The sequence below is a fragment of the Dermacentor silvarum genome, chromosome 9 (assembly GCF_013339745.2).
Source record: "Dermacentor silvarum isolate Dsil-2018 chromosome 9, BIME_Dsil_1.4, whole genome shotgun sequence".
NCBI classification, from domain to species: Eukaryota; Metazoa; Arthropoda; class Arachnida; order Ixodida; family Ixodidae; genus Dermacentor; species Dermacentor silvarum.
The window spans coordinates 30,690,156-30,703,413 of record NC_051162.1 but is presented as its reverse complement, the minus strand read 5'-3'; the positions used below and the strand labels follow the sequence as shown (position 1 = coordinate 30,703,413).

Sequence of the window (13,258 nt, the reverse complement as noted above, 5' to 3'; positions counted from 1 at the left end):
TTTACGAATCTCCTCAAAGAAGACCAATGTATATTTTTATTAACGAACCAAGTTTATTCTTTAATAGTCATTGGTCGCGATTACACACCCCTCAGATCGTATTCGTACAGGCACTGCTATCACCATTGAATGTACAAATTCAACGCATTCAACCAACAAGTCAATCAAAAATAAGCCTCCAGATAGAATTTGACGATATTTTCCCCTCAAATGCTAAACTAATGCCATACCAATATTTAAATGATCAGTTACAAGATTACCTCTCTCACCTGGAAACAAACAATATCATAGCCACTGATGCTTCACAGTCCGAAGAGAAGGCTGGCGTAGGCATTTTCTCTCCTTCTCTTAATTGGTCCTTCTCTATTCGCCTTCCAGATTACACACCTATTTTCATAGCAGAATTATTGGCCATTGTCCTAGCGCTACGTAAACTTCCTGCAAATCAATCAACAGCTGTCGTAGTTACAGATTCTCTATCGGTATGTGTGTCGCTTTCCACGGAAACGAATGCAGCTCTCCTTAGCTTGTTTCACAATTTAGTCCCTAAAAGTTTACAAAAAATTAACTTGCTGTGGGTTCCTGGACACCGCGGTTTATATCTAAACGAAATGGCAGATTTATTAGCAAGAACGTCTCTAAGTGGGCCTTTGATCCCTGTTTTACCGGACACTTCTTACGTCACTGCATCGAGATACAGAAAATTTTGTTTGCAAAATGATTTAAGCAACTTACCGCTGAAACCTATCTACAGACTTTCAGCATCTAGGTTTTTGCTGGAATAAACAGTGGTGCTCTTCTCGGCAGTTGGAAGTTACTTACACCAGACTACGCTGTCGCATCCCGCAATTGAATTTTTATTTACATAGAGCTGGTCTCACGATGTCCCCTCTATGTCACAACTGTAAGGAAATTGAATCAATAGAACATTACTTTTTATCATGCAGACGATATTCACGCCACAGAAAGTTATTACTGGAAGCTCCACTTTACAAAATTGGATTAGGTTTAAACATACCAGTATTGTTATCATTGGGGGCTTCAGCACTAGGCTATAGTCACAGAGACGTGTGTTGCGCAGTATTTAATTTCTTAACTGAAACAAAACGATTACCCTGCTAATTATTGTATTTGTATTCTACACATCAGATGCATTCATATCACCTAAATTGATTTCTCCAAATTGTTTTGTTAATATTACCTTCCTCTGATTGTAACAACTCTTCACTTTCACCTTTTTCAGTCAGTCTGACTGCTCGCTCGCGTGCTAATCTGGTTAGTGCGACATCGGTCTTTTTTGTCTTTTACTTGGCATTTATTGTTTTCTTGTTTTAAAATATGAATTTTCTTTAGCATTCCCACTGCCGCCCGATTCTTGGACTATCCCCCTTAGTGGGTGCGAGCCATAACGGAGGTGCATCATCATCATCAGCAGCAGAACCTCGGCTGGCGCCCAAGACCGTCGGTTGCGTCCGAATAAACCCTCTTTTCACGGAGAGTTACCTGTAACAGAGTGGTGGAGGTGCTGGGTACACGACGTCGCCGTACTACGGAGTCGCAACCGCTTGAACTTCGCCGGAGCCGCCGTCTAGCCGGTCTCTCACCGACAACATTCATCATGCCACAGAACGGAGGACCAGACCCGGAGCCAGTTGCAACCACGCAAAGGTCAACGCCAGTTGCCCTTGCCCACCATTACATGGAACCACGCTCGTTCGCGGGAAGAGCGGGAGAAGACGTGGACGAGTGGCTTACGCACTACAATCGGGTGAGCCGATATAACCACTGGAACTCGCTCACGAAGCTTGACAACGTAGTCTTATTTTTGAGAGAAACCGCATTGATGTGGTTCGAGAACCACGAAGAGTCCTTAACAACATGGGAACTCTTTGTTGAAGAAATAGGGAAGTGTTTTGGCGACACTGATGCCAAAAAGAAACGCGCCGAGACAACACTTGCCCAAAGAGCTCAAACTCCAACAGAGACATGCACAACCTATATAGAAGAAGTACTCAAGTTGTGCAAGATCATAAACCCACGGATGTCTGAGGACGACCGAGTCGGACATCTTCTGAAAGGCATCGCAGAAGACGTCTATAATTTTCTGATAGGGAGAGAAGACCTCACGTCCGTCTCAGATGTCTTGCGTCACTGCCGTACATTTGAGACGTTGAAGACCCGTCGCATTGCACCCAAATTTGGACGACTGGCAAACGTGACAACTGTCGCCAGCGTCGATACCAGTCCATCCACCGACCTTGCCTCTACTATCCGGGAAATAGTACGCGAGTAACTGCGGCGACACAATGAACTAGTGTGCAACACAGCTCAACCGCCGGCTACGTACCAAGTGTATCACTTGGCGCCCACAGCACCATGCGCTACTTTGCCACCGTCTGTGTATGTCACGGACGTCGATGTGGCTGGAACGACGTGGCCACATCTGGAGACGTTTCCGTCAGAGCAGCGGTATGGGCAACGCTTTCACTCCAGCCGTGATGCACAGAGGCGAACGGCTCCTGTTCAACGTACTGGGGTGCTGTACCCTGTTCGACAACCTCTGCCGGCTGAGCGCTTGGAGCGGCATTTCGTCGAACGTCCTCTGCCCTTGTGCTACAACTGTGGTATCGAGGGCCACATCGCCAGGTACTGCAACGCGGCCCCACAACGCCGCCAGCCGCCAAGGTACGACCGATCAACAACATCTGGCCAGCAACGTGTTGGCGGTGCGTACACATATCCACGCGGGATGTCCAATGAGAACCTGGGACCACTGCGAAACCGTTCACCGGCTTCCGATCGGAGCTTGACACCACCTTCTGCTCCTCGCGTAAGCCGGTCACCGTCTCCCCGGCGCCGCTACCCGTCGCCTTCGCCGGAAAACTAGTCAGCGCGGCCGTTGGAGGTGAGGCCGCTGGACAGTCTTCGATTATGACAGAAATACCTCCGCCAATTTGCATGTTTAAAAATAAGATTTGTGTACGTGTAGACGGCGTCTCAACGATGGCCTTAGTAGACACTGGAGCGACCGTTTCCGTAATGAGCCACGCATTCAAACGCCTGCTAGGACCAAAAGTGCTGTTTTCGTGGGACCGTGCGGATGTGTTTCGTGGAGTGAGTGGAGAACTATTGTACCCTGTAGGTGTGTGCAGTGCAACAGTTAGCTTGGGTTGTGAAACGTTTAACGCGGAGTTTGTAGTTTTACCTCATCCTACGCATGACGTAATTCTGGGCCTCCATTTTCTTAAGCTGTGTGGTGCCAATGTCGATTGCCGAACGGGAGAAATTACTGTAGATTCGAGCCTTCCGACCGTCTTTGTGGAACACCCGCCGTGTTACGAATGTGCCCTTTGTGTGTCCGCAGATACCGTCGTACCGCCGCTGTCTGCCAAATGTGTCCCAGTCGCCTGTTCTCCTGCAATCGACAGAACATTTGAAGCTACCGTAGAGCCCATTCACCTTAGTTGACTGAAGAAGAATGTTCTGGTGCCCTATTGTACGCTGTCGGTTATCGGCAGGCGTACAGTATTATGGACGATAAATTGCTCCAACGAACCCACAATACTACCGGAGGGTCTGAAACTTGCGGCTATTCGTGAACATCAAGTATTGGCGCTCGCCATCCTTGCAGAAGCCCCCGATGCCACGGATGAGTCCCAGTCGGATGCATGCGCCACGGACACTTCGATGATGGCTATGATAAACAAATTGCTCAGCACTAACAAACGTCAGGAACTGGCAAATATTCTACGAAAACACTTCGCGGTGTTCGACTTTTCCCAGCAAGAGGCTCCACCATCCATTCCGCCTTCTCGTGTACAGCATCGCATAGACACGGGATCTCACCAGCCTCTGCGACAAAAGCCATACCGGGTGTCACCTTCGGAGCGCAAGGTGATCACTGACCAAGTCCGTGACATGCTGAAGAAAAACGTTATCCAAAAATCGAGTAGTCCGTTTGCAGCCCCAGTAATTCTAGTTAAAAAGAAAGATGGCACATGGCGATTTTGCGTTGATTACCGCCGCCTCAACGCTGTTACCAAGAAAGACGTATACCCTTTGCCACGGATTGATGATGCTTTAGATTGCCGTTCTTCGGCCTCATACTTTTCGAGTGTAGACTTGCGGTCCGGATACTGGCAGATTCCGATGCACAAGGCAGACAAGGAAAAAACGGCATTCGTTACACCCGACGGACTTTTCGAATTTAATGTGATGCCGTTTGGGCTGTGTAACGCACCTGCAACTTTTGAGCGCTTCATGGACAACATTCTGCGTGGTTTGAAGTGGGAAGTCTGCATGTGTTATTTGGATGATGTCGTGATTTTCGGACGCACGTTTAGTGAACACAACGCTCGCCTCAATCTTGTACTAGAGTGCCTAGGCAAAGCACGCTTGGTACTAAACTCCAAGAAATGTCGCTTTGGAGAACGCCAAACACTAGTTCTAGGCCACCTAGTGGACAAAGAGGGCATAAGACCTGATCCAGCAAAAACTGCTGCGGTCGAAGCCTTTCAGCAACCTCGCTCAGTAAAAGAGCTACGAAGCTTTTTGGGCCTGTGCTCATACTTCCGTCGGTTTATTCCCGGATTTGCTCACATCGCGCATCCATTGACGTGTCTGCTTCAGAAAGGCGTTCAATTTGACTGGACCCCAGAATGTGCGTGTGCTTTTCGTGAATTGAAGTTCCGTTTGACGTCCCATCCAGTTCTCAAACACTTCGATCCCTTGGCTCCCACTGAACTGCACACGGATGCTAGCGGTATTGGTGTCGGCGCAGTTCTTATTCAACGCTTCGACACCAAAGAACACGTCGTAGCGTACGCCAGTCGCTCTCTGAGCAAGCCCGAGCGCAATTACACCGTCACAGAACAAGAATGTCTCGCGGTGATTTTCGCAGTACAGCGCTTTCGGTCATACTTGTACGGACGCCCTTTCACCATCGTCACAGACCATCACTCGCTGTGCTGGCTCGTCAATCTGCGCGATCCATCTCGTAGGCTTGCACGTTGGACACTCCGTCTACAGGAGTACGACTTCACCGTTTCCTATAAAAGCGGTCGACGGCACTCCGACGCCGACTGCCTGTCGCGGCTACCGCTTCCCACGACGGACTGTGACGCGGACAACTTTGACCACTACATCGTAGCCTTGGAGCCAGCATTTCCTGATCTCAATACCTTTAAGACAGAGCAGCAAAACGACGACACTTTAAAACTGCTTGCTGCCAAACAGAAATCAGCAGCCAATCGTTATTGCACACGTGATGGGCTTCTGTACAAGAAGAACTATTCTCCCACAGGCTCACGATATCTCCTGGTGGTCCCGAAAATTCTACGCACTTCCATCTTGCGGGCTATGCATGACGAACCAACCTCCGGTCATTCGGGAGCAGCTAGAACGCTTTGCCGTCTTCAAGAACGATTTTACTGGCCTAATATGCGTCAGACGACGCAACAGTACGTGTCTAGCTGCAACGAATGTCAACGTCGCAAACGTCCCACAAGTCCTCCTCCTGGTAGATTGCACCCTGTGCCACCCCCAAAGACTCCATTCGAGCAAGTCGGGATCGACCTTCTCGGCCCGTTTCCACGGTCCTCCTGTGGAAATGGTTGGATCGTAGTGTGCACTGACCACCTGACACGCTACTGTGAGACGGCCGCAATACCATCGGCTACTGCAGCCGACGTGTGCGTTTTCTTACTACGTTTTATCATCCTTCGACACGGGCCTCCTAAAGTCGTTATTAGCGATCGCGGGCGACAGTTTACTGCAGATGTGGTTGAAGAGATGCTTCGCCTGTGTTGTTCAAGTTTTCAACACTCTACGCCGTACCATCCACAAACAAACGGCCTTACGGAACGCACCAACAGAACTCTCACGAACATGTCCATGTACGTGTCGACGGATCATAAGAACTGGGACAGCGTTCTACCTTTCGTAACTTATGCATTTAACACCGCCCAGCACGAAACTACCGGCTACAGCCCCTTCTTTCTTCTTTACGCTCGGCCGCCACGTTATACCCTCGATACGATCTTCCCATTTCTGAACCACGATGATGCCTGCATATCGGAGACAATCTGTCGTGCAGAAGAAGCCCGCCGCCTTGCTTATTTACGCACTCTTGCTTCACAAGATCGCTCGAAGGCACGTTACGACCGCCGACACCGACACGTCACATATGATCCCGGTGACTTAGTGTGGATGTGGGCGCCTACCAGAAAACGTGGGTTGTGCGAAAAACTACTGGCGCACTATGTTGGACCTTACGTTGTGTTAGATCGTATAAGCGAATTGACATACCGCATAGCACGTCTCCTTTCAAATGGTCGACGGTCTTCAAAGACTGAAGTTACTCATGTTGCCCGCTTGAAGCCCTGCACCACTCGAGATGCTGTTTGACTTGCCCGGTGGGCTTCGTCTACGTGGGGGGATGTGTTACCAGCGCGAAAGCCTTGTATGATTTGGGTATGTGCCGCAAGCAGTAGTGGGACACGGAGTACGAGGGGGGCAGAAGAAGAAGACGTTCTCCTAGCGATAGCAGAACCTCGGCTGGCGCCCAAGACCGTCGGTTGCGTCCGAATAAACCCTCTTTTCACGGAGAGTTACCTGTAACAATATGATTTATACAACTTCTACCTTGACTTTAACCCACTAAAACTTGTTTGCTCACGACGAGCTGTTCATGGCAAAATATCGAATTTTCGCATTTATTCACATGAACGTTCCGCAGTTGCACGAGGACTAAACAACACCGTAGTATAGATTCTGCCAGTGCCGTCTGATTTTTCAACTGCTTCTCAAAATTAAGCCATTCTTAATCGGTTAATTTTAAGCGGTGGTATCTTTAAGTAAAGCTCATTGAGGCCACTAAACCGCTATATTATGGCGAGCTGTTTAAGCTGCTTGCCGCGCACTAAAAGGCATGGACCAATATATATTCTCTTTTCAGTGCTACACGCTCTATTCAGTTCAACAATTCACCGGTGCTGGTTGCTTGGGGAACCAACGTGACCGATCTGCTTGGCGATCACAGCTGCTCCGCAACTTTTTGGGCGAACTATGCCTTTTAGACCACATGGCTGTAGACAGCAAAAAGCCGAAGCTTCATTCTTTAGTGGTATACGACACATTGAAAATATCAGCACTCACCGAAGGAGGTAAAACATCAACTGAGTTCATATGAGGCATGCGTATGGTGTCTTCTTTATGAGACGGGTATATGAGGGGGTCTTTCATGGACTGACGCTGCGAGTAGTTCTAAGTTGGTATTGTTAAACACCATTGTGGTTCGACACATCGTCATGCTAACGATAGTTAAAATTTTCCTCTCTCAGGCAGCTGAAGCTGCTTTCCAGTGCTTCGAGTATATTATAGGCATCTTGAAACTGCAGCGCACACAGAAGAAACGAGGACACAAGGCAAAGGTAACACACAGGCACTGGTGTGTTACCTTTGCCTTGTGTCCTCATTTCTCGTGTGTGCGCTGCAGTTTCAAGATGAATAGGTACCAACTCCCCAAACTTTCAGTACTTTTATATTACAGGCATTTCCAATTGGCGCTGTAAAGCACTGCTTCATGGTTTCAATTCAAAGTTGTAGTGAACGGATGGGTTTCGCGATCAATGCGTGCCCCGCTATAACGCCCTAACTATAGTCGGTGGCTTCCATAAAGACCGCTTCAGGCCACTATGAAACCTTACATCGCTTGCAAACAGGGGCGTAGCCAGGGGAGGGGGGGGGGCTGATTGGGATTCAGCCCCCCCCCCCCCCCCGAAATTTTGTCGGGCTGGTATGCACTGCCGACCATAACCACCACCGGCGCCGGGCATCATTCTGCATTTTGTCTACAATGTCTTTTGCACGCTCGAAAGGAGATTTGGCACGAACATTCGAACTCGGCCTGAATTTCGTGGCAACGCCCTTGCACCTGGAGTCAAATAACGCAAGGAGCCCCATCCGAGCACAAACTGTCAAGGGGTTTTACATGGCGAGCGGGCGCGTTGCGGCATCTCGCAGCGGCCGCGGAATCTGCAGAGCGCATGAATTTTGATTCCGAAAACTTTTGACGCGAAAGGCGCACTGACATTTTCAAAGGCGTGCTTTAGATTTTCAATTCTGGAACTTAATGGGTTTAACGTTCTTCTAAACTTGGGCCAACATGCGCGCACTGGAGCCCTCGTGTCCAAGTCGTTCCATAAATGTAAGCATGCACTCGCAATCTTCCATACGCACGAAAATACTAAATATCATTATGAGTGTCAGCTGGCAGCTGATAATTTTCTTCAAACATTTTCAGAAAGCGTGCCCAATGTGATCGATCAGCTGTACCAGGACAGGTAAAGTAAAATAAGAGAAAACAGAAGAAAGTTAATGGCCTATTATTGAGGCAGTGCTTTTTTGCTGGCGACATATCCCTTACAAAAAGTTCTAGTAACTTTCAATTAATTTTTTTGACAAATGTTACTAAAACCTACGAACGGTCTATTGAAAGTTCTCAAACCGTTTTTAAACTTCCTAAATACTTCATACCAACATCCTAGTCGACTATTGGCCCACCGATATTCAATTAAAATTTAATTTACAAACTTTCTTGGAACGATGAATGAACATCCTTTAAACATTAAAAGCAGGGTATCTTTTTACTTCTTAGAAACATCCTAGCAACATTTTTCCTACGTTTTGCCGTTCACCCTAGAAACATCCTTGTAACTTTTTTCCAACTTTCTGTTGCTTGACCTACAAACATCCTAGCAACTTTTTTCCTACTTTTTGCCGTCCGGCCTATAAAAATCCTTGTATCTTTCTTCAACTTTCTGTTGCTTGCTCTAGAAACATTCTTGTAACTTTTTTCCAAGTTTCTGTTGCTCGCCCTAGAAACATCCTGGAGACATTTATCGACTTTTCCAGCATTTCTTAAAAATTGTCTGGTAGTGCTCTGATGCAACCTTGAACATATAAAAGTATGTACCTGTTAGTGAAACACACCAATCATTTCAAACACTGATGTTTATTTTCCAACCCTTTCATACATGCCCTAAGAAGCCACAAGCAAGCAGTGACTATAATGTGGTCTGGATATCTCCCGTGTTCTTGATATCCCTCTTGCTGCAAGCCTAAAGGAGGAAAAATGCAATAATAGTTAGCCTTATGAATTGTATCTGGACGAGATAGTGTGATGCAGTCATCCACAAGAATTTGACTTTGAATGACCCACAATAAAAACGAAGATTTCAACTGACTGCCTTGCCACACATACTTAGAATGGCATTCACACCTCTGGGGTGCAAAGCTTCTTCTTGGGCGACGTCCTTGTGGGTATTGGAACGCCACCCAAAAAGTGACTGAAGCATTGCTGAAGCAAAACTGCTGCACATAATATGCATGTGTTACATGTAGGAATCGTACACTTGTATAAAGTAGCTGTAAATCAGTTGCAGTAAGGATACTCAAAGTTTTTAGAATGGCTTCAGCGAGATATGCCGAACTCAATAAATGCGATGACATGCGTAAAGCACTTTTTGCCTGAACCATGTCTTTAGGTGGTAGAAAACATTTTTATAGACCCTCTAGTGCGCATTATTCACAGTTTGAAAACTCAATTTGCTAAAACCACAACAAATTATTATATTAAAAAGTGACTATTTCAATATTTCCACCAAGTGCAGGGCAGCTTGAGCATGAAGCAAGCTTCCTTGTGACATCTCAGTAAATCCGAGGTAGTGAGCATGTGGTACCACAAACCACAGATGCACACATGTTCTGGGCAGTAGTCAGCACAGTTACCATGTCACTGGAAGCTTGTGTATTAGGCAGCTGACAAGTAATATGAAAGAAAAGGTAAAAAGGATTGTTTGCATTTCAGATAAGTGACAGCAAAGAACAAGCTTTATCCAATGTCAACTGGAGAAGGGCAGAGACACGCTGAAAAAAATGCCAATGTAAAGGCGAACGCTCAGTGTTCAGCTGCACTGTCGTGGCTTGCTACTGCCCGCAGAAAAAAAAGTGCCAATGTAACGGCGAACACTCAGCATTCAGCTGCACTGTCGTGGTGGCTTGCAACTACGGCGCTGTGTGGATTGTTGTGATTTAGCAGTTTGCGTTACCACCTCAAATTTCTGTAAAATACAAAGGAGACCAGCTTCCTGCTTGAAGCCAACCTGCACTTCGGGTGCATATTGAACTTGTCACATTAAAAGGTTATTGGTTAGTTATATGCATGAGGAATTACCTTCTCATGCTGTGGCTAGGGATTCAGCAGCTACCTAATAAAGACGAGAATCTTGCTGTTTGTATGCTAATTTTAGGAGATGAATTACGCTACGCAATACATAAGTGTGACCGATTAGAGGGAACAATATAGGCGCACAGGCAATAGTGTGAGAAGTGAGCCTCACAATACTCCATAATAAAAATGACAAAAAGATACACATCTCGAGACCTCATGCTTCTCAACGATTATCTTAAAAAGGCAATCTGACTAGAATAATATACAGTCTGTACAGAGTTTATCATGCAGTTACTCAAGTCAGGTTTATATTTAGCTCAGAGGAAGCTAGTTAAAGGTAAGTTCATTAAACTGAGGGCCCCCCAGATGACTAAAAGTGATATGCAAGTGATTTGCCACTAGAAATCATGAAAATGGCACACACAGTAACATGATTGCATATTACAGAAACATATCCTACAGCACACAATGCAATGACAGTTTTGTACGCACCTTTGTAAAAGCACGCAGATCAGGTGCTTTATAGTGGTGCTCTCCAACTTGCAGCAGTGCTGCAGGTTCCTGTGGGATGCCTCCAGAATCCGCATAGCCTTCAACTGCAAGAAATGAATAATTTATTGCAATTTGAATCTAGAAACCTGTCATATCAGTGTAATAGTGAATTGCAAAGAGCCTCACACTAGCAGCTACATTAATGCGCGTCTCATACGAATATTTCCATTATATCTCAGGAGGTTACACGGTTATGTTGTAGCAAGTGAGATTCCATGCGGGAATGGAGCAAACATAAGACTACCAGGAAAATCACCGAAACTCAAATATATAATAAAGCAAAAGTGCATTGGATTATGAAAAAAAATATTGAGCACATGAAAAGTCTTTTGAACCCTATGCCGTGTTTGTATCGCGATGATATTCCTTCTTGCTCTTCGTCAGTGGTTTGACCGACGCGCCGCCCCTGTTATGAACTGGAAAAGCCGGCCGTTCACGATGGCTGGTAAGAGTGACGTAGGATAGAGCGCAAAGTAGCACCACGAAATCGCAGCCCTTGATTTATTACTACAAGGCAGTCATTACCTATGACTGGAAGAGCCGGCATACTGTTCTTTAGATGAATATGTATATATAGTAATAGCCAGCGTCTGATTGGGATGTCTCGATTAAAAAGAAACCTCGTCATTACAATATCTGCGTATATCTGCCTTGCAATATAGAACACGACAGGTTCTATAGTTCAATATAGAATACAGAATACAGAGAAAGCTCGCGATGCGGGCTTTGAAAGTGAACTGTATACAAAAAAGTCTTCATACAAGCTAATATGTGCGCAAGCGTCAAACATAGCTATCCTGTGCCAACGCGTCAAGCCCATGACACATCGACGTATACACACCTGCAGTGTACTCGCGGAAATGCTTAAATACGGAATAATTTTCTGCCGGGAAACTACCCAACAAACAGCAACTTGCAGTCTTTCCATAATTGTGTTCCCATTCAGTCAGAGCAATCGACGGGGTAGCATACTTCACAGGAAAATGCAAGTACGCGATAACATCAACAGAAGCTTTCGTGAAATTGCTTATTATATGTACACCAGAAACATGGACAACTTACGCTCAGAATGCGCTCGGCTCTTGTTACACAAAGCTCATTACATGAACCATAAGCTACAACAACGCGCACAAGCGCCAAACTTCCTTACCTTTCAAGACGTAGTCAACAAACGCTCTTTCGTCTCACGGGTACCGTGGCACCAACTCTCTTTCGGGCGCAAACACTGTAGAGCTGCCGATGAACTACAGCACCACGAATGCACAACCTACAACAAATTCTTTCATACACTGAGATGAAGCCCCAGTACCAGGCTTTTCACGAGAGAGCGCAGGCAGGCGGGAACAAAGGCAGCTTGGACGGGCGCAGTAAGACACTGTTGACACGGCGAACACACGGCATTTCACGAGTCCAGAGGTTGTGCGACGGTTAATGCACACGATAAGAAGCACATTTTTCCTAGGCACTTCTAATATAAAATTCAAGTACCACCCTTACTGCAACGAGCACTCGCGCACAACCAACGTGGTCCGTGCACTACAGCAACTTGGATTGGATTGGATTAATTGGCAACAAAATACTGCAGCAGCGCCACACTGCGGTTAACGAAAAGGAACCTGCCTCCCCGATTCGCGTCGCTTCAGGAGCATAGCCTTCGAGATTCGCATTTGTCACTCAAGGGAAGTCGTAGCTGAAGCATGAGCCAATCCACGCGCCGCCTGTTGGGCTCCGTCTGCTTGAAATGACGGACGGTGTACGGGCTAATATGACACTTGCCGAGCAGATATCCGTGGTCACCGCCCATATACACGTTAATTATGGCGTCAAGTGTAGTGTTTTCGAGAATATGGGCCCTCATCTTGAGTTGATGAGACGATATTTCCTCTTAGCGTCAGGAATAAAGGTAACAAAACGTGGCGATGGCTGGCGTGCTACAGCAGCTGAAGCTTCGGCTGAAGTGCAACGGGCGTACTGCTTGCACGCAAGCGCAAACAAACAGATACGGCCATGCCAGGTACACAACTGACTACTCAGTAAACTGACAATCGTAAATTATTCACTTGTGTCCCCAAGCAAGCATTTACGGAATCCTTGCTGCCGTACGAATCCCGCCAATATATCAACACAACAATCACCCGCAGTTTTGAAAAGAAGGGCTCTTTTAACAGTGACCGCAGGTACTGCATTTGCGAAAGTTTTGTGTATAGTTTGCATAAAATCGTAAAGGAAAGGTTTCTTAAGAAGCCGAATTCCGAAAAAAGGTAAGCGTCGTGAAAACAAATAAATGGCCTTACGACATGTCAGAAAGTCTCGCCAATGTATAGTTCCTGCTGGTGCTACTATAATACGTGGAGTAGTGGCAGCGTCTCTGCCTCACATGTGCACGCTGAAATCCCGGGTTCGAGTACCAGTCAGTGTACAACTACCTTTTTTTTTGAAGTAGGAAATGTTAAATACAATTTCACTGGGGCAGGC

General features: G+C 46.5%; 1 long non-coding RNA gene across 1 annotated transcript; it reads right to left on the bottom strand.

Annotated features, from left to right (window-relative positions):
• Nucleotides 1–9,007: 9,007 nt before the first annotated feature.
• On the bottom strand, nt 9,008–12,047 carry LOC125939962 (uncharacterized). The gene is made up of 3 exons (XR_007463204.1): nt 11,934–12,047; nt 10,724–10,827; nt 9,008–9,119 (listed from the first exon to the last, which is right to left on the bottom strand). It is a non-coding gene; the product is annotated as an uncharacterized LOC125939962 (long non-coding RNA).
• Nucleotides 12,048–13,258: the final 1,211 nt, after the last annotated feature.